Genomic DNA, 21,551 nt, shown 5'->3' with positions numbered 1-21,551 from the left:
TTCTGATGTTTGTGATTTGACTATTAAGAATTGCTGGGCTTGAAAAAACAGTTTGTGAAGATTTAGCAAATTGTATCATTTTCCTTTCTTAGTAGTAGAGTAGCAAATTTGTGTGAAAGATTGAAATCAGGTCAACTAAATTGGACTCAGGATATTACTTTGTAAAAGGAGGGGTGGGAGAAATCTTCATCTTAGGCTCTTATGTGGATTGTGCACTAAATATTCTGAATATATGATCATAAGTGAGAAAACATAACAGGAAGTTGAGTTTGGGATTAAGAGAGAGAGCCAACGGAAAATGAAGAAAAAAAAATTTTAAGACTTGTTGCTATATACCACATACATTTAATAAAACATTCATTATTTAATAGGAGACTGTGATAGGTCTGTTAATATCTGACATAGGTATAAGGAGCTGTTCTGTGGCAACTGTCAATAAACAATCCCTCAGTGGGACAGGCTTACATGTCACCTCAGACAGTGTTGACTCAGCTTATATTCCAGGATTAAACCAGACAAACATACAAAATAAAAACCTTTGTGTGTCTTATTTCTTTGACTACAGCAACAAGAGAGGAAAGCTGCATAGTGGCAATGGATGTGAGAGCCAACAATCAAGTATCATAGTATAGAAAGAGAAAGAAAAAACAATCTCATAACAATGTATACTATCGTCCAAGGGTCTCATAATAGAAAGTTCTTATCCAATTGTAGTGGATACTGATTGGCTTGAATTCACTCTCCTCCTTTTCAGGAAAGCACCATAACACTGACTCCTTAAATTTTCTGTTTATATTTTTAATCTATGATTCTGTTCCATGGCATCAGTTAGTTGATCCAGATTGAGCCCCAGACCTAGCTGGATCAATTAGAATTCCCTTTCTAAGGATTTGGAATTAGGAAGAAAGAAGAGAAAGGCAGAGGACACTTTTGCAGAGAGGAGGAGAATAAAGGACAGACATGCAGAGATGTATAAAGATAGTAGGGGGAAATCCTGATAAGTCCCTGGTTCTGGTTTGTTTCTGAGGCCAAGCTGCATATCTGACCTTGGATTCTCTCCAGAGTCCATTCAAAATAAATCCTCTTCTTATGTTAAAGCTTCTTATCTTCCATTATTTAAACTGGGATCCTACTGATTATATGTTAGTAAGGCAATAACCAATACAATGGCAGTTGTTCAGTTTCATGAAATTATAAGACTTGATATATTTCTCTGATTTCCATATACTAATGTTTTCTATACTAGAGAGCAAGTTGATTAACTATTCTTGATCTTGGTGTCTCATTCAAATATAATCCAGATTCACTGAAGCCTGTTTTTGTCATGACTTTTCTCATTTCCCTCCTTTTATTATCTATTATTTTATGTTTTGCTCCTTAGTATCTTTTCCTTTGAGATCTGACACTTTAAGATCTATTGTTTACTACCAGAGACATAAAATCTTTAGTTTAATAAAGTTTTTTTTTAGTTTGTATTTTTTTTATTATAAAAGATAAAAGTAATACAGAAATAATAAAAACCTCAAATAGGATTAAATAATAAGGATGTTTTTCCAAACCAGGAAAATATGTCTTATTTTGAGTAAAACAGATCTAGTTATATCTTCAGGTCCAATCTTTGGTGGCCCTCAAAAGCTCTAGTTTCTTTGAATGAGGTAACAAAATGAATATAGCTATTCCAGCTTTCTTAGAAAACATTATACCATCCAGAGGAAAATGAAAAGTATTTTCCAACAGTTCCCAAAAAAGGTATGAGATTCCCTTTTAGGCATTGCCCTGCACTGGTCCCGGTGACCATCTGGGCCTAAAGGAATGAAATATACACAATTGGTTTAAACCAGTAAAGGTCCACTCTTAAAGTGAAGAGAAAGGAGTATTCCACCCAAAATGTACTTCTGACAATAGGAGAGAGATAACTTCTCAAATAATAATCAGAGTATGCCTGGTGATATAAGGAGGGAGAAGATGTTGGGAAGGCGATCAGCAAATTTCTACAATACCATATGTTTGCATCATTTCCCAGAAGTGAAGTTACCTTAGAGGATTTGGATCAGGAGATATGAAATCTCCTCCATTTGTGTGGTAAGATGAAGACAAGCTGGGCTACAGAATGAGAAAGATGCATGATATAGGAAATCCTATGGCAACATAGGTAGTAATTAAACAGGCAGAAAATTGTGAGAGGGCAGACCGCTAGAACCAATGCAGGAAGGGCATAGAATTGCTAAAGCAGAATGAGCGCCCCAAATTTGGGACTGAGCTCCAGTGACCTTAGGGACATGGAAGAATCAATGTAGAAAGAGGAGACTCTGAGAAGCATTTGCTAATAAACAGAACACTATAATTTGTTAATGGAAGGAAGGATTGAGTACAAACTTAAGAATGAAGTAGAATTATACCAAAGGACAAGTATCTTTACTCATCCTTTCAGTCATTCATTTCACATGTTTTTATTGTGTACTTATTCTATGCCAGCTTCTTGCTGGCTCCAGAAGACACAAACATGAAACAGACAGGATCCTGAACTTATGATGCTTATAGTCTAGGAAACTTACAATTATATTATAAAAAGTATGCTGATAAATATCTGTCCAGGTTGCTCTGAGAACAAATAAGAAGGGCACCTCATTCATCCTGGAGATGGAGGTCTTGGAAGGCTTCTGACAGTAGAGATGCTGAGAAGAATCGTGAGAAATTAGAAGGAGTTAGTTAGATACAAAGAGCGGAGCAAAGAGCTCTGGAAGAGTTTTGTACATATACTGTTATAAGAAACAAAACAGTCATTTTCTTATTCCTTCCAAAATAGGAAAACAGACATTTAAAAAACAATTGGCCAAAGAGCTTCACAGACACCTCACCAGCGAAGATACACAGATGGCAAATAAGGATATAAAATGATATTCCACATCTATGTCATAGGGAAAAAATGTAAATTAAAACAATGAGATACCACTGCAGACCTATTAGAATAGCCAAAATCTAGAACACTGACAAATACTAAATACTGACAAAGATGTGGGGCAATATGAACTCTCATTTATTGCTTGTGGGAATGCAAAATGGTACAGCCACTTTGAAAGACAGTTTGGCAGTTTCTTCTAAAACAAAATATAATTTTACCCATAAGTGCCAGCAATCAGTCTCCTTGGTATTTACCCAAAGGAGGTGAAAACTTATGTCCACACAAAAGCCTGCACATGGATATTTATAGTAGCTTTATTCATAATTTCCAAAACTTGAAAGCAATCAAGATGTCCTTTAGTAGGTCAATGGATAAATAAACTGTGATACATCCTGACAATGGATATGCTATAATTGTCTATCAAGCCATGAAAAGACATGGAGGAACCTTAAATACATATTACTGAGTGAAAGAAGCCAATCTGAAAAGGTTACATACTATATGATTCCAACTATATGACTTTCTGGAAAGGGCAAAAATATTAGGAAAGTCAAGAGATCAGCAGTTGTCAGGGTTAGGGACAAGGGAAGGATGAATAGGTGGAGCACAGGTGAAAATACCCTGTGTGATACTATAATGGTGAATTCATATCATTATACATTTGCACAAACCCTTAGAATGCTCAACACCAAGAGTGAACCCTAATGCAAACTATGGACTTTGGGTGATAATAACGTGTCCATGTAGGTTCATTGATTCTGAAAAATGTGCCATTCTGATGCAGATTGTTGATAATGGGAATGTCATGCATGTGTAAGTGCAGGGGGTATATGGGAAATCTCTGTACTGTCCTCTTAATTTTTCTGTGAACCTAATACTGCTTTTAAAAAATAACATCTTAAAAAATGTATGAAGATAGAAAACTTCAGAAAAGAATAGAGAATGTCTAACTGACAGGTTTGCTAAAGCAAAACAATAGATGACGGTTACCCATAGGTGTTAGTGTGCATTCGGGTTCCAAGCTCCTGCTAGTAACTAGTGTGAGCCGCCCAAGTGGTCTCAACTCCAGCGCCTTACATATTACCTGGTTCTTTATACCCTTCAAAGGATTTAATTCTGCTCTTAGAACATAGCTTTCTGCAAACTGCCTCCATGCCCCTCATCCCAATTCACCAGATTGTTTTCTGGCACTAACTTCTCTTGTGTTTCTTTTAGAAAGGAAGAAAGAGAAAATTGCAAACATTTCTTTTCAGTTGATTTTAAGTGCTGTTGTAGTTCATTTTGTTTGGGTATGAAATGCAGATAGTGCCAGTGCGCTCCATGGTGAGTGGCTTGTTCCTGTGGAAGTCTCGTAGGCTGCCTCTCCCTACTGAACTGCAGGTAATGGCATCACAACTCCTAGTATGATATATATACCTCCTTGTTTGCCATGCAGTATAGGCTTGACACTTTATTTTTTCTATCCTCCATGCAGAGATGATGGACCTACATTCCATGGCTCCTGGGAGCTGGAAACTGGGAAGTTGAAAGTGTGGTCCTGACTCAGTTCCCTATCAGACCAAACTGACCCAATTCTCTTTTCCCCTGAGCTAGATGTGCTACAGAGAAATGTAGCAACTCTGCTGCCTGAGTAGACATTCCAATAGGGGGTGACATTCTAGACCTCCCTTCTTGAGGGAAACCTCAATATCTATGAGTGGTTTTTCTTCAAGTCCCTTTCCAACTCCATTGGATTGGTAGAAGAGGAATGTTAGCTCTCCAGCTTGCTGGAGAAGGGAGAAAACAGATTTTGTCCATTTTTAACAAGACAATGCATTTTTTATAAGGTTGAGTTATTTCTCTACTTAAGACAGTTGGGTGGTGATTTGGTGGGATCAATTCTGGATCATCAGTAGACCCAGTGGGGGTTGCCAGTTTCATTTGCCAGTGGCTCATTGAGAATATGATATTCTTTGCTATTTTCAACATATACTTACACTTGGCTTGCTTTCTTCAGTGCTCACAGCTGGGCCCACTGTTTATTATACATGAAGATTCAGCCTTACTCATGCTCTTTGGACAATTCAGAGGAGAAATAAAATATTAATTAAGCTTCTTTCTTTCTCTGAGGGTGGATATATAAAGCCTTAGTATCCATCCATGTGCCATTGTACTGATGAGATGTAGACTCCTCATTGATACTTACTTTTCAGGGCCATTTTTCCTACCAAGATATTACACGAAATGAGATATATGCCTGTATTAGTCATTTCTCTTGTTTATAACAAAATACCTGGAACTGGGTATTTTATAAAGAAAAGGAAATTTATCACTTATGGTTTCAGAGGCTAGGAAGTCTAAAGTCCAGAGAACACATCTCGTGAAGGTCTTCTTTGGTGGTGGCTTTACAGCAACACAGGGGTCTCACATGGCAGAAAATAATGGAGCAGAGAGGAAAAAAGCTCCTTATGCACTCTCCTTTTAAAGCCCCCAGAACCATGCCCATGACCACCATCAAACATCAACTTAATCGCCTCTTCAAGGCCCCACCTTTCAATTACCATAATAGAATTTCCCACCCTCAACAGTTACAGTGGGGATTAAGTTTTGGGAGCATATTAAACCCAAGCCATTCCACCCCTAGCCTTCCAAAACTCATGTCCTTTTCTCATACAAATACATTCATTTCATCCCCAAAGTCTTAACTTATTTCAACTCAAAGGTCCAAGGCTCAAAGTTCCATCTGTGGAATGAAAACATGTTATCTAACTCCAAGAAACAATGATTGGGCAAGCATAGGGGACATATTCCCATTCAAAAAAGGAGAAATAGGCTAAAAGAAAGGGGTAACAGGTCCTAAGCAAGCCCCCAAACCAGGAAGGAATGAGTTAAAATCTACAGCTGGTGAATCATGTACCTTGACTCCCTGTTCAACATTCTCTGCATGTTGGTGTGGGGGTTAGGTCCCCAAGTCCTCAGGCAGCTCCACATCTATGGATTTCCTGGTCTGAGGCTATGCTTCAGATCTCACATGCTGGCATTGCACTCTGGTAGCTCTACAGGTCTGGGTTCTCCATGGTGGTCTTTCTCTCAAGGTTCCACTAGATATGGTGCTGATGGGGTAGCTCTGCTGCAACTCCAACCCCACATTTCTGCTTGGCATTGCTCTGTGAAGGTTCTATGTAGTGACTGTACCCCTGTGACAGATCTCTTCCTGGGTCCCCAGTCTTTTCCATACATCCATTGAAATTGGGGTGGAGGCTTGAAAGCCTCCACAGTTCTGGCATTGCGCAAGCATGTAAACTTAATACCACATGGATGCCTCCAAGGCTCCTGGCTTGTATCTTCCAAAGCTGTGGGTCCAGCCACACCTGGGGCCAATTTAGCCATAGTTGGACTAGCCAAAGCAGCTGGATGCTGGTGCTGGAAGAAGCTTCCTGATGTGGCCCTGAGTAGTGAGCCCATTGAGAATGCCTGAGGCCTGTTCCCCAAGACCATTCTGTCTCCTTAGGCCTCTGGGCCTGTAATGGAAGATGCAGACTTGGATATCTTTGAAGTACCTTCAAGGTCTTTTTTCTCTTCTCTTGATAATCCCTTTCTTCTGTATTCCTCTCCTTAGCAAAGGGCCCAGGGCAACACCATTGTTTTTGTGGCCAGGCTGCAAATTTTCCAGATCCTTATGTTCTGCTTCCCTTTTAATTATACATTCTTGCTTTATGTCATGCATTTTCTGCCATACCTCTGTGAAGGCTGTTGCAAGTTGCCATGCAGCTTGGAAATTTCTTCTGCCTAATACTGTGGGTCAGCACCTTTAATTCTACATTCTGTAATACCTTTGAGCTTGAACAGAATGCAATCAAATTCCTTGCCAGTTCATAGGAGGGACTCTCTGCCCCAGTTTCCAATAAGTCCCTTCTCATATATGTCTGAGATCTCTTCAGTAAGGCCTTTACTGTCCATATTTCTATCAGCATTCTGCTCACCATAATTTAACCAGTATTTAAGAAGATTCAAACTTTCCCTGATTTTCTTGTTCTCTAAACTCCCACCAGCAGCTATACTTTTTCTTGGCTGCTCTTTCAAATTCTTCCAGCCTCTCATCAACACTCAGTTCCCAAACTGCTTCCACATTTTCAAGTATTTGTTATAAGCAACACACCATTTCCCTGGTACCGATTTTCTGTAGTAGTCTGTTTCTGTTGCTTATAACAAAATACCTGGAACTGGGTAATTATAAGAAAATGAAATTTATTGTTTACAGTTTCAGAAGCTAGGAAGTCAAAAGTCCAAAGAACACATCTGGTGAGGGTCTTCTCTGGTGTTGGTTTTACAACAATGCAGGGGTTTCACTTGACACAAAATGGCAGAGCAGAGAGAGAGAGAGAACCATTCCCACAACCACCATTAAACCATCAACTTAATCACCTCTTCAAAGTTCCACTTTTCAATTACTGTAATAGGACTTCCCACCCTCAACAGTTACATTGTGGATTAAATTTGTGGTGGGATCGTGGGGGGATTGTGCCTTCAACCTAAGGCAGTGCTGTACAAATTTTTTTCAAAATTGGAATACTTAACATTACAGAAATAGGTAATTATTTTTGTTGTTGTCCATCAGAAAACAGAATTTTACAGTATTTTGTAAAAGTCTTTTTGTAACACATAAAAGTCTTTATGTAGCAGATATTTCTCTCCTGCTGTATTGTTCCAGTATTAATTTCAGAATGATGGAAGCAAATTATGCTTGTCATGAAGTAGCTGCTATTCTGTTGCCTTAATGCTGCTTTGCTATTTAGATTTAATTCTAAATGTAATTTTCAAGTTGAAAGGAAAACCAGACTATTTTTCTTTTACTTCCAAAAAAAATTGCAATTTAAGTTTTTGGTTAGAAGAGAATCTTATATACACAAAAATAAGCTCATATTTCTACCATAAGGAATCAAAAGAAAAGAATTCTGTTGACCTAACAAAACTAAATTTGCAAACGATCACATTGATCTTAGCATAATTTTTAGATCATTTTGGCCTGGAATGTATGTGTGTGTGTGTATATATATGTATATATATATATTTATTTATTTTTAAAGGTTATCAAAGATCTGTGTATGTGCATTGCAAATATTTTCTTTGATGACCTTTAAAAATAAATATTCATGTCAGAATAGAATTTTAAGCTGAAGAAATATACTTCTGTCTTTCACGAGTCATCTTGCCAGCAGCAGTCAGCTTTGCACCAATCCTTAACAAGTTTTCCAGAACCAAGGACTGGAAGGCCTCTGACTCTGTGACTGAAAGCAACAAGGTGTGTGTGTGTGTGTGTGTGTGTGTGTGTGTGTGTGGCTGTATGGCACTAGTCATGCCTCAAATAGCATATCTCATGATACTCAACAGAAAAAAGGGTAAATCATTTTTTATTTAGTTTTGTTATACTGAAAGCTGGATGCTGAGAACTTATAACAAGGAGTCTTGAATGCACACGAAATACTTCCAGGTGAATTCAGGAAGAGAATTGAAAACTAGTTTTTTTTTTTTGTTTTTTTTTAAGAAACAATTTTCTAAATCTATGTATGACATGTTTTCCAGTTGAAAGAACTTTATAATAACAGAAAAAAATCACTGTATTTGTCTGTGCTCACCGGTAATGCAATTTCAATGATCCAGGCATGTTTAAGCACTTTGATTCTTAGCAAATACAATTTTTCCTGAGTTACTAATCAAAGAGAAAAAGACATAGGCTTTTCTGGCAACAAGAAATGTCAAAGGGTCATTTTGTATAGACAAATGGCTTGATCATTAAAAGCTTCCATTAGCGGTTCTTTTAAAAGTAACTCATCTACTGATTCACAGTTCTTAACACACATCAATTAATATTTTCTTTTTCAAAATATTATCAATAGCTTAACTCAGAACACATCTGAACAGGAGCTAGCAAAAGAGTTTTGCACTGGTTGATAAAGACATCTTTGAAAATTTGTGAGTGATATTGATGGAAATCTAAGATCTTTCTTCTGACTTTAAGGCTTTGGGAAGGGGAAAGAGAAGAAGGCTTGCCTTTATTTGTAGTTAAAGGAGATGAGGAGGTAAAATAACTAGTACTTGTTTTGAAAAAGGCACGGAGGCCAGTCCAGGAATACCTTTCATTTAAGTGGGATTCTCCTTCCTACCTCACTCCTTACCTCGGAAAAGATTTGGTGTCAGTAACCTCTATTTGCTTACCAAGGGAGAAATCCTTTTTTTACTCATAATTCTTCGTTTTGTCCTACTGCCTCTCTTTTGTCTTCAGAAATTTTAGTCTTTATGTTCATACATCCTGAACATCATGATAATAACAATGATAAACACCACTAACAACCCCATATTCTGTTCGTTCTAATCAGATTTTCAATGTTTTATGTCTTTCTGTTCCTCAAATGCAGGCCTCAGATCTGTACTCCTGTCTCTTCCATATCCTGTACCAACAATATAGAAACTATTAAGCAATAAAGAAAATACAACATGAAGAGTTGTGGCTCCTTACAATCCCTTGTCCTTTGATTCAATGTCTACCACTTTTAGTAGTTTCTTATAGTTCCTGGTAGTTTCCAAGGAAAAAGATGCATTTGTGTATTTATCAGTATGGTTTTAGGGTTCCACACAGCAGGAAACGAAATGTACAGTCATTGATTCAAAAGATGAGACTTTAGTGAAAGATTTTCTTACAGGCATGCGGATAATGTTAGGAGAACAGAAAAAGAGGATGAGGCACCAAGAGCACTGCAAAAAGCTAAACTCTGCTAGGAATGAAGCCAGCAAGGGAGGAAATAGAGACACTGAAGCCCAGTGGGAGATGGAACCTCTGAGCAAGGGCCAAAAATAAGTGTGTGCAGCTATTCCACAGACGTTGCACCAAAGCAGGGAAAAAACGGAGACGTGCCCCATCTGTCTCCCCTCCTACTGGTCTGTCTCCACTGAAATAAATACTAATTTCACATGGAAACACCCTCACAAACACTCTCAGAAATAACGCATAATCTGGGCACCCAGTCAATTTGACATATAAAATTAACCACCACAAGCATTAGCATGCTTTTTGTGTTTGTATAGGAGGGAAATAGTGGTTTGATCAGTTTCCCAGGGTGCCCTCCCTGATTGCAGTACTGGAGTTACTTAATATATGGTGCTTTCTATTGGAGAGAGGGTTTAAGTTGGTGTGCTTTTTAATTTTATTCTTTTCTTCAATTTTTATGTGATTTGGAATTTTCATATGTGTTTCCAGCTTTTCCTTCATTAGTATGTCTCCCAGGGATACTTTGTTCTTTCATTTCATCTCTCTCTTCTGTCAAAGCATTGATTTCCTCAGACTGTCTTCCTGGTCCTGTGCCCACTGAACTTCATCTTTTTAATTGTTGGTTCACTAATACACAGGGGTCACACCTCTTGTCAGTATTTCTCCATTATGGTGAGACTTTTTGTTTGTTTGCATTTTCTTTCTATGTTTCATTGGCCACTAGGCAACTTCTGCGCTCTATTTCTTCCACTCAGTCTCTGCTCTTTAGCTAGTCACATACTTACATATAACTTATTGGTATTCTCTGACTCCTAGTTACGTATAGGGGTAGGTTATCTATGCAATACATGTTTTTGTTGATCACATATAGATAAATTTAGATTTAGGTGGCTGCCATTACAATATCAGAACCATGGGGTTTACAAATTGATTTGGTTGGGATAATATTCACCTCTTTAAATTGCAACCTAAGGACTGAGTTAATTAAAAAACCAGAAAAGATGAAACAAAACACAAGCAATTCAATATCAATTCCCCTTATAACAGATGTTTTCCAAGAACGGTGCTTACCATAAGAGTAAGTGTCAATCAATATTTATTGAATGTTGAACAAATGATAAGGATTCATCTGATTTGTATTCTCATAAACATTTTTATATTAAGTGACGTTTATTAGCTAAATACATAAAAGGAATGGGATATTTATTTATTTATTTATTTATTTAAATTTTTAAAAAATTTACTTCTCAAAATACATTGTACTTGATTTTCATGCCCTTTTACCCATTCTTCTCCATCTCCTCACCCCCCCACATTGAATCTGTTCACTTGACTTAAATTGTTCAAGGAAATTTTTTAGTTATTCTGTCTTCTTCTCCCCACCCCTATTTGTTTGTGTGTGTTTATTTATTCATTAAGTTTTAGCTCCCACAAATAAGTGAGAACATGTGGTATTTCTCTTTCTGTGCCTGACTTGTTTCACTTAATATAATTTTCTCTAAGTCCATCCATGTTTTTGCGAATGGTAGTATTTTGTTCTTTTTTTATAGCAGAGTAGTATTCCATTGTGTTGATATACCACAGTTTCCTTATCCACTCATCAGATGATGGACATTTGGGCTGGTTCCAGCTCTTGGCTATTGTATATACAGCTGCAATAAACATTGGAGTACAGGTATCCCTCGGTATGATGATTTCCATTCCTCTGGGTATATTCCCAGCAGTGGAATAGCTGGGTCATATGGTAGATCTATCTGCATTTGTTTGAGGAACCTTCATATCATTTTCCATAAAGGCTGCACCATTTTTCAGTCCCACCAACAGTGCATGAGAGTTCCTTTTTCTCTGCAACCTCTCCAGCACTTATCATTCTCAGCCTTTTACAGTTTATGTTTCCTTGGAGGGTACCTTTCTGGTATTTTTGGGAAAATGCATAGAATCCTGGAAATTATATAAATAATACCAGAGAGGTACCCTCCAAGGAAACATGTACCATAAATGTCATGCATTTCTTAGAAAGTATCTTTGTAGGAAATAACAGATGTTTTCCATTAAAATTATTTATTTTACAAATTTCAAAAGAAAAAATTGTTTTTTAAAATTTTGTTAAATATAAAGTTTCAGTGATAATCAATGTACATAATTTTCATGATGTTCTGTATAAATCAAATTTAGTGATCTTATCAATAAAAATTTTGCAGTCTTTACATCAACCAGTACCAATAATAGTGCTATTGATACTCTACCTCTTTTGAGTTTATGATTAGCTCTTTGTTTCCCTTTACTATAAAGGTTAAAATTAATATATTATTTCAGAAACATACTGCTTTTTTGATATGATATAAGTAATTTGCTTATTTAAAAAAAATCTCTGTCTTTTAAGCACTTATATAAAAGTATTGCTAAACTCACAGAATGAATCAATCCAGTGAGTCAATTTTCATTTTATTTTTATCCAGATCTTTTTTCTTTGATCAGTAGCTCATTATGGAGTTTGAAGGCCTGAAAACCATGAACCAAGATGTCCACGGGCAGAAGATGAATGTCCCAGCTCAGGTAGAGAGAGGGACTTTGCCTTTCCTCTGACTATTTGTTCTATCCCAGCCCTCAATGGATTGAATGATACCTGCCCACATTGGTGATGGCCTCTGTTTAACTCAGTCTACTGATTCAAATACTAATCTCTTCCAGAAAACTTCTCACGGACACACCCAGAAATAATTTTTTACCAGCTATCTGGGCATCTTTTAACCCAGTCAAGGGGACACATAAAATTAACAACCACGAGCTTCTAAAATCAGTTAGGAATTCCTCCCAATCCTTTTTTCAGTTCCCTTATTTGCAAGGTGATGTCAATAATTCTTCTCTTTCACTACTTCTCTGTAATGCTGGACTCTCCACTATGACAGATACTGGCAGCATGCTGTTATTGAGCACTTAACTGCAGCTAGCCTGAACTGAGATATAAAATAAACATAAAATACACATAAGATTTTAAAGACTTTCTATGATAAAAAATGTACATTAACTCATTAACAATTTTTGTTAGTTACCTTTCGAAATAATATTTTAGAGATATTGTGTTAAATAAATTATTAAAATTTTCACCTGTTTCTTTTCATTTTTGTTCTTATCTGATAATACTACTTTAGACAATTAATTAAATAACAATATAAAGCTAAGTGCTTCCTTAAAAGAGAAATTTATTAAAGGGGTGAGTATTTTGTGAAAAGGGTGATGAAAATGCCATCAGTTGTATTTTGTGAATCCCATCTATGAAATGTAATTATTCTAATTGGAAGGCAACATGTATTCAACAGCAAAAACTAGAAGACATTTTCTCTTTTGGTGCTCTACTGTATACCTTTGTATTTCTCCTTTCACTTGGAATTGATGCTCTGATGAACTACAATGTAAAACATTTTTGACAAGAATAGTATTAAAGGAGACTTGAGGGCCGGCCCGTGGCTCACTTGGGAGAGCGTGGTGCTGACAACACCACGTCAAGGGTTAAGATCCCCTTACTGGTCATCTGAAAAAAAAAAAAAAAAAAAAAAGCAGACGTGAAAGAAACACCATTAGCCCCAAAGTTCTTAGCAAAGTTATTAAAATCAGAATTTTTTTTATAACATTAACTTTTTGAAACACTCTTGATACTATTTACATAGACATTCCAAGCAAAGCTGACACAATACTCTTATTTTTCTGCTATTGCATGATGACTACATTACTTCTGACAGAGGCAAGCATTTATCTGAAAACAGGTTCTGCTGAAGCATAGAATTTTATATAAATCTCTTAGGTCATAGATTTAATATAATACTGTGAGCCGACTTAAAAATAAAAAGTCTTAGTTTTATTATGTAAAAGGCATATGAGTTTATTTATTTTTCTTAGTGTTACACTTTTGAAGATTATAGACTTCATTATTAATAGGACTCACGCCTATTTCAAGACCTCTCGTTCTTAGCTGTAGAATTCACATATCTATGTGTTTTATTTTTATTTTTTTTTTAAATATGCAACATTATGAGGCTAAAATGAAGATGTCAGCAGAGCTGTCCTGTCTCCCCCCTGGAAGCTGTAGGAGAAATCTGTATCCTTCCTTCCCTTCTCCATCTTCAAGAAGCCACCTGCTTTCTTTGGCTTATAGCCCCTTTCTATCTTCAAAGCCAGCAGTATAGCATCATTAAATCTCTTTTTCTCTTTGATCTCTGCTTATGAGGTAGCAACAAACAAGCAACATCTCCTCTGACCCTCTGACCTTGTACAAATAAAGACCCCTGTGATTTTATTGGGCCCACCTAGAGAATCCAGGATAATCTCCCCATTTACAAATTATTAATTTAATCACATCTGCAATGACCCTTTTGACATTTAAGGGAGCATATTCACAGGTTCCAGGGATTAGAACATGAAAATGTTTGGGAGACCATTATTCCACCTTCCATGGCTGGACACAGCTAAACTCCTTTGTACAAAGGATTGAAGTTCGGCTAAGCAGCTCTGCTTCTGGGTCTTGTTGCTGTCTGAGGAGTCTCATCCTTTGCAAATCTACCACAAACCTGCAGGATGCCAGCCTTGACATGTATACATGACACTAGCAAAGACCAGGGGTGTATAAGCCCAACTGTGCAAGAGACAATGTAAGGCCTAGGACAGAACCAGCACACCGTCGCATCTGCTTCATTTTTTAGCTAAAGTAAGTTACAAACTATACATGATACAAGGAGTGGAGAAATAGTCTCTGCCTCTTGATGGAAGTAGCTGCAAAGCCAAATTGCCAAGTACATGAAATCAGGGAGCCCTTAACTGGGCCATCAATGCAATTAGTCTACCATGGTGGGTCACAAGTTTTTAAATCATATAAAAAGAAAGTGTAATTATTTGCACAAAATATGTTGTTGATCTTAAATTTGAATGCATTTTATTCTCTACCTCATGTAGCATAACTGCATGTTTTCAAAAATTATAATGTACTTAGGGTTAGATGGGATATCTGATGTCTCTCAAGTTGCCAATGGGATTATTGATGGTGGTCACTTAAGAGTTCAAATTGTGACTTGATTGTAGTAGTGCTACTCTGTAGAGTAGTCTGAGGTTACCCCTTCTCAGTTTACAATAGAGTGATTCAAATACCTAGCACTTCTTTGTTAGTAGTCATTTGGACCTTGGAGATTTACTTGAAAAAGTAAATTCTTCTGAACATTGTCATTTATCAGTAGTAATTCAGGCTCACCTGTGCCAACTGTGTGCCTTTGATCAAGTTAATTAAGTTAAAATGTTATGTACTGAATACATGCTACCAACTATCAAATGTACGTTCCTAGTGACCCATTTCACCTGAGCCGCAGAGCACCCCCAAAAAACTAAGAAACTATACGATGTATGTTAAAATTGGTCAGTATACTCACAATTATATGAAGACAATATTGACTGTCAATTCAGCTAACTATAAGACTTTCATAGTGAAATAGGAATTTCATGCAATACATAATACACACATGTTATCATATAACCTATCAATGAATTGTTATTTTCAAAGGTTTTTGTGATGATCAAAGGGAGTCTGTGCCATATACAGAGATTTTGATTTAACCCCAGCTACTAAAGTTTCAAGCTGAATTCCTTTTGCAGTATCCAGGGGTCAGGGCACAGGCAGCACACAGATTAGATCAATCAGTAACTTATTTGTGAAATAACCATTAGGAAACAGTATTTTGGCATCGAACATCATTTTATGAAGATGTGAAATTGCATGATTCACATGTCTAACATAAATTCTAAAATAATTGTCATGTCAAAATTTAAAAATTACTGCACTTGAATAGCTAAATTAAGGAACACATGTAAAATATAATTTTAGCATTATTAGCCTCTTAAAGAAAAAAAGTTATTTATACTGAGATAGATTTCTACTTTCAAAACAGTCATTTAAAACATTTTAAATGTGTGCTATGACAATGTATATGAAAACGAATTCCTGTTTCATTACAATGTAAAGCTTGCCCTCTAGTGGTTCCAGGCTAGTTATATAAACTTGGAGAAAACCATTTACTCTAACGGAAGATTTAACAATGCTATATGTGTTTATATTCTTCAGGAGTTGTATGCTAAAAATACAATTATAAACAAAATACATAAACTCCTCTGAAATACATATTAGAAAATTATCACTCCTACAGATACCACTAACAATTTTTTAAAAACCAAACATATTTTAAATAAACATGGAATATTTACTAAAAGTCAAATTAGAATGGAAAATTTGGGGATTCGTTTTCTGTTTTAATTCTTAATAGCTCTACTAATATTATTATTATTGACTGTGAATAGTAAGTCATCCATATTCAATAGTAAGTTGGCATATTCGATTTGTTTTTGAGTCAAATTGACTAAAAATCATGTGTTAATAAGATTGAGTCTATTTCACTAACTTACCTGTGCTTAAGCCACAGAATTCATTTTTTAAATTGCCTACATAAAAGTGATTCAAATGTAATGTATAGATAAATATCTGGATGAAGATATCTATTTAAAAATGAAAGAGCAAAGGAAAATGCTTAATATTATCTATTAGACTCAACATAGTGTCATACACTGTACAGGAGAGTCTAATTTAAACTGGATAATTCCTAAGCAATTTCAAATGACACTTGGGGAAAGGAGGTCTCATCTACCTGTTAATTCCACTATAGAGATTTTAAAAATAAAGTGGTAGTTTGAGGCTCCAAGAAACATTAAATACAGTTGAACCTCAAGCAAACAATGTGAGTTCGAACTGCCCAAGTGGAATCCACTTATCAGAGTGTTCCACTTTCGGGGGAAATTTAACCAAATGCAGATGGAAAATACAGTAGTTGTGGGAAGCAGAACCCATTTATACAGCGGGCTGACTTTCCATATTGTCATGATAGATTAGTTTCGATTTTAGGGAATTTTGTTTTATGTTGGTTAAATATCCAGGAGTGAAATGGCTGATTCATGTCAGGTATAGGTATAATTTTTAAGAAACCACCAAATGTCCCATCAGCAGAGTTTCAGTGGTTCCATATTCTTATCAACACATAGTGTTATCATTGTCTTTAATTTTAGTCATTCTAATTTGTGGTTAGTAGTATCTTGTGCTTTTATTTGCATTTCCCTGATGACTAAATTATGTTGAGATAGTTTTTATGTGTTTACTGGCTATTTCTATATCTTCTTTCAAAAAACTTGTTTATTTTAACTAAGGTGTTGAATGTTTTGGCATACAGTTCTTCATAAATCCTTTTTTCATTCTTTTAAAGTCTGTAGGATTTGTAGTGATAATCCCTCTTTTATTTATTATAGTGACAAATATGTCCCCCTTTTTTTCTTGATCAGAAGCTCAGCATTTATCAATTTTGCTGATCTTTTCAAAGAACCACTTTTGGCTTTGTTTAATTTTTTTTTCCTGTTTGTTAGTTTACTCTTCCTTGATTTATTCTGTTTATTGTTCCCTTCCTCCTATTTGACTATAATTGTGAATGTGTGTCTATTTCTACTTGCAGTTCTATCACTATTTGATTCTGTAGTTTGAAGCTCTATTATGCACAAAGAAGAACCTGTGTCTCATTGATTGTCTCCATTGTTTTTCCAGTTTATATTTCATTTCTTTTCACTCTAGTTTTCAAATTTTCTTCTTTCTTCTTCCTTTAGGCTTTTCTTTTTCTTTTTCTGCTCTTCTTTTTCAAGTTTCTTGAGGTGGCAAGTTAGTTATTGATTTTTTACCTTTTTTTCTGTTTAAATACAGGCTATTACAGCTACACAAAGTACTGCTTCATTCCATAACTTTGGTACGTTGTGGTCTTATTTTAATTAATTCCAAAGTGTTTTCTATTGTTTCTTGTAATATTTCTTTTCCTCAATCTTTATTTAGGAGTGTATTACTTAGTTTTCACATATTGGTTGATTTCCCAAAGTTACTTTTGTTTTTGATTTCTAATTTAATATCACTGTGTTTAGAAAATATACTTTGTAGGAGTTCAGTCTTTAAATTAATTGAGGCTTGTTTTTAAAGTTTTTTTTTTAATATGGTCTATCCTGCAGAATGTTTGACATGCACTTGACATAAATGTGTATTATGATGTGGTTGGGTGAAGTGTTCTATAGATGTTTATTAGATCTAGATGATTTGTAGTTTTGTTCAAGTCTCCTATTTCCTTGCTTACATTCTTCTTAATTTTTCTATTTATTATTGAAAGGGGTAAATTGTTGAATTGTCTATTTCTTCTTTTAGTTTTGCCTTTCTTTCCTTCATGCATTTTGGGGCTATTTTTATGTAAATACTTATTTATAGGTGCTATGTCATCCTGATTAATTGACCCTTTTATTATTATAAAATGTCTTTTTCTGCTAGTAAGAATTTTTCACTTAACATGTATATTAGTACCATATAACCATTCTAGCTCTCTTTTGGGTTCTTTATGCATGGTGTATCTTTTTACTCTTTTTGTTTTTTACTTAATTCTGTCTTTAAATCTAAATTGTGTCTCTTGTAGGCAGCATATAGTTGGAACATTCTTTTTTTATCCATTCTGTAATCTCTACCATTGGATTGAAATGTTTAATATAATATAATATGGCAATTCTAAAAATCAGATTCTCTCTTCTCCCCAGTGCTTCTTGTTGATTTTGTTGTCACTGTTACTTTATTTGTTTTTTTTTTTTTTAGCTAATTATGTACAATCTGTATACTTTGTCATGTATGGCCACCGAAGTCTGTGCTTGATTTGCCTGGTGGTCAGCTAGTGACTGGACAGAGATGTCCTTAAATATATAGAAAAAATAAATCTCACAATTTTTGCTGAGGAGCTCTGTATGTGGTGGCACTTGATTTCAATGCTGTGACAGGCAGTTTACCACTCTGCATTGTCTTTACTTCCTGTTTGCACAGAGCCTCAAGGTATTCAAAGGTGAGACATTAGGGCTGTCTCAGTTTCTTCCTGGGCATGTGCACAGCTCTGGAATATGGCTTAGCTTTTTGAATTTCCTTATAAACATCTCAGTCCCCAGTTTTTCCTTTTATTTCTTGGTCAGCCTCTTGTTATCCCCAGCAGGTAATGCCACCTCAGACAGCTGTGATGTTAAACAATTGTTGCTGATTATTTTTGACAAAGCACTGAAGAGAGAGCTCTTCAGACAAACTCTTAGAATGATGCTGTTCAGCAAGCTGCCAGACAGGTAAAATAGTGACAAATCTTTGGGAACAGGGCTTTTGGGGAGCTCCTAACTCATCCTGCCCTGTCCAGGGGCTGCCAAACTGCTGGTTTAATAGCTATTCTGTATTTTCAAGGTTATTATGGAGCTGAGAAGGGGATGGTGGAGCGAGATTAGGGAAAGTTAAAATGCCACAATTTACACTATTCTTACAGTGATTCAGCTGTTTTTCTTGTATAAACACTCCTCATATTTTTACAACCATTTAGTTATTGTCTGGAATTCAGAGAAAAGTTGATTTCACCAGTTTTGCCAGGTTCTCTCTCTCTCTCTTTTTTTTTTTTTTAGTAGCGGGTATATTAGTCTGTTTCTGTTGCTTATAACAAAATACATGGAACTGGGTAATTTGTAAGAAAATGAAATTTACTGTTTATAGTTTCAGGCTAGGAAGTTCAAAGTCCCAGAACACATCTGGTGAGAGTTTTCTCTGCTGGTGTCTTTACAGCAATGCAGGTGTCTCACATGGCAGAAAATGGTAGAGCATAGAGAAACATTCTCATGTGCTATTTTAAAGCCCTGACCCCTGTCCACCATTATTAATCCATTCACTAAGGCATGATCCTACAATCTAATCACCTCTTCCAGGCCTCACCTTTTAATTGCCATACTAGGATTTCCCACCCTCAGTAGTTACAGTGGGAATTAAGCTTCTAATGAAATAACTTTGGGGACACAATTCAGTCAATCCACAACAGAGGGGTAGATTTTCAGAGGTCTTCCTCTGCCATTCTGAAAGTCAATCCCCCTCAACTTTTGAAAGTACCATTTATTGGTACTTATTTTGCATTGCCCTAAACCCATGAATTAGTGTAAGAATTTGCATATTTAGTATTTATTCTCTTTTCCAATTCAAGTGTATAATGATGCTTTATTTTTTTCTGTCCATATATTAAATATCCGAGTTCAATTTTATTGTATTCTATATTACCGTTTGTTATCCAACTGGTTTATGCTGATCTGAAGAAAAGGGATTGATTTGCATGGCCACTGTACTGAACTCTCTTATTAATTCTAATAGCTTTCAGTTTATTCTCTTGGGTGAGTAGTGGAGTCTTCATTTTCACATGTAATCTTATACTTAATGTTGGCTTGTGTACATATTTTCTCATTAATCAAATCTAGACTTGAAATAGATTTCTTTAAGGATTATTAAGACTTTAATTTTGAAACACTTGCCAATGATCTCAAGGGCCTACCTCCTCATATCTGTGTTAAGTATAGGTCTAAATTTTCTGGTAAGGGTAAAAAGCATCTTAGTCAACACAATAGATAGGTCTAGTTATGTCCAGTAGAATATGCCAAGCAAATTAGGACATGTAGATAGTATTTCTTTATATTTTTCTCTTCTCTTGCATTAGATCTAGGAATGATGATGAGGAAAGGGAGGCACCTGCCACAGGCATAAAGTTTAAAGGGCTACCAAAAAATTCAATAATCAAGATAAATAATATTTTGATGAAATATTTAAAAAATTAAGGCAAGAAATGGATGATGAGCAAAATATTTAAATTTTAAGTAAAGACAGACTCAGTGCCAAGCCATATTGGAGACTGAGATGAAAAGAAAATTAGTAACTACCCCAATGACCTCACCGTAGTCCAACCACTGAAATAATAGTAATACTAGTCATTCCAGTGTTTTATTTTATGTGACTTGGTTATATTTTGAATTCGAAGAAATTTAGTATCATGAGTAGATGTGTCCCATTATATCCAAAAATAACCTTACATATAGTACTTTCATGGGCTATAATTTTACTATTGGAGAAATATCCATAAATGGCACCCAATGGCACTTGGCATTGGGCAGAAATTCTTCAAGACTTTTAAAAACAAAATAGTGAACAGAATCTCCAGGCATCACTGCCCCAAATCAGGAGTATTACCTCACTTCTTCCTATGTAGTCTTCTTAGGAGATTCAACATATTACATTGAATAGGTATTTGTAATTAAAGGCAACACATACCAAAAGGTATTAAATAATAACTTTCTACTTTTAATTTGTTAATTCAACAAACAAGTAACTGAGTCTTTATGATTCAAGTACTATTTTAGCATTAGACATGCAGTATTGGGCCATAAACACAAGCACAAGAAGCATAAATAGTGTAAGTGAAATATCTAGTGCATTATTAGTAGTAATTTTATGGTAAAGATAATAAGTAAAGCAAGAATGTTGGATATGAAAAGGGATCATATTTCAAATAAGGCCAGGGAAGATCTTACTGAGAAGTGGTATTTGGATAAAACTCTGAAGGAAGTAAGGGAGCAAATCATGAGGATATCAGCATGAAGAACATTCCCTTGGAAGGAAGAGCTAGGACAGAAGGGTGAGGAAGAAACAGTCCTGGCAAGTGCAAGAAGCAGCATAGAAGGCCATGTGGCTAAACCAGCATGTGCAAGGTGGAAATGAGATTAGAGAGAAACTGGGGTGGGGTTGGGGAGCAGGACTTATATTTTGTAAGAACTTTGCCTTTTACTAAGAGGGAGATGGGAAGACATGGGAGGGTTTTGCATGGAAAAGCAATATAATCTGCTATCGGTTTTAACATGTTTATTCTGCTTATTATGTTGAGAATAGATTATTAGGCACCAGAAGTGAGACTATTGCTATAATACTGATAGGAGATAACGGTGGCATGGTCCAGGTGAATGAGTTTGGGG

Source organism: Cynocephalus volans, chromosome 5 (genome assembly GCF_027409185.1).
Source record: "Cynocephalus volans isolate mCynVol1 chromosome 5, mCynVol1.pri, whole genome shotgun sequence".
Taxonomy (NCBI): Eukaryota; Metazoa; Chordata; class Mammalia; order Dermoptera; family Cynocephalidae; genus Cynocephalus; species Cynocephalus volans.
Note: the sequence above shows the minus strand (reverse complement) of the source record.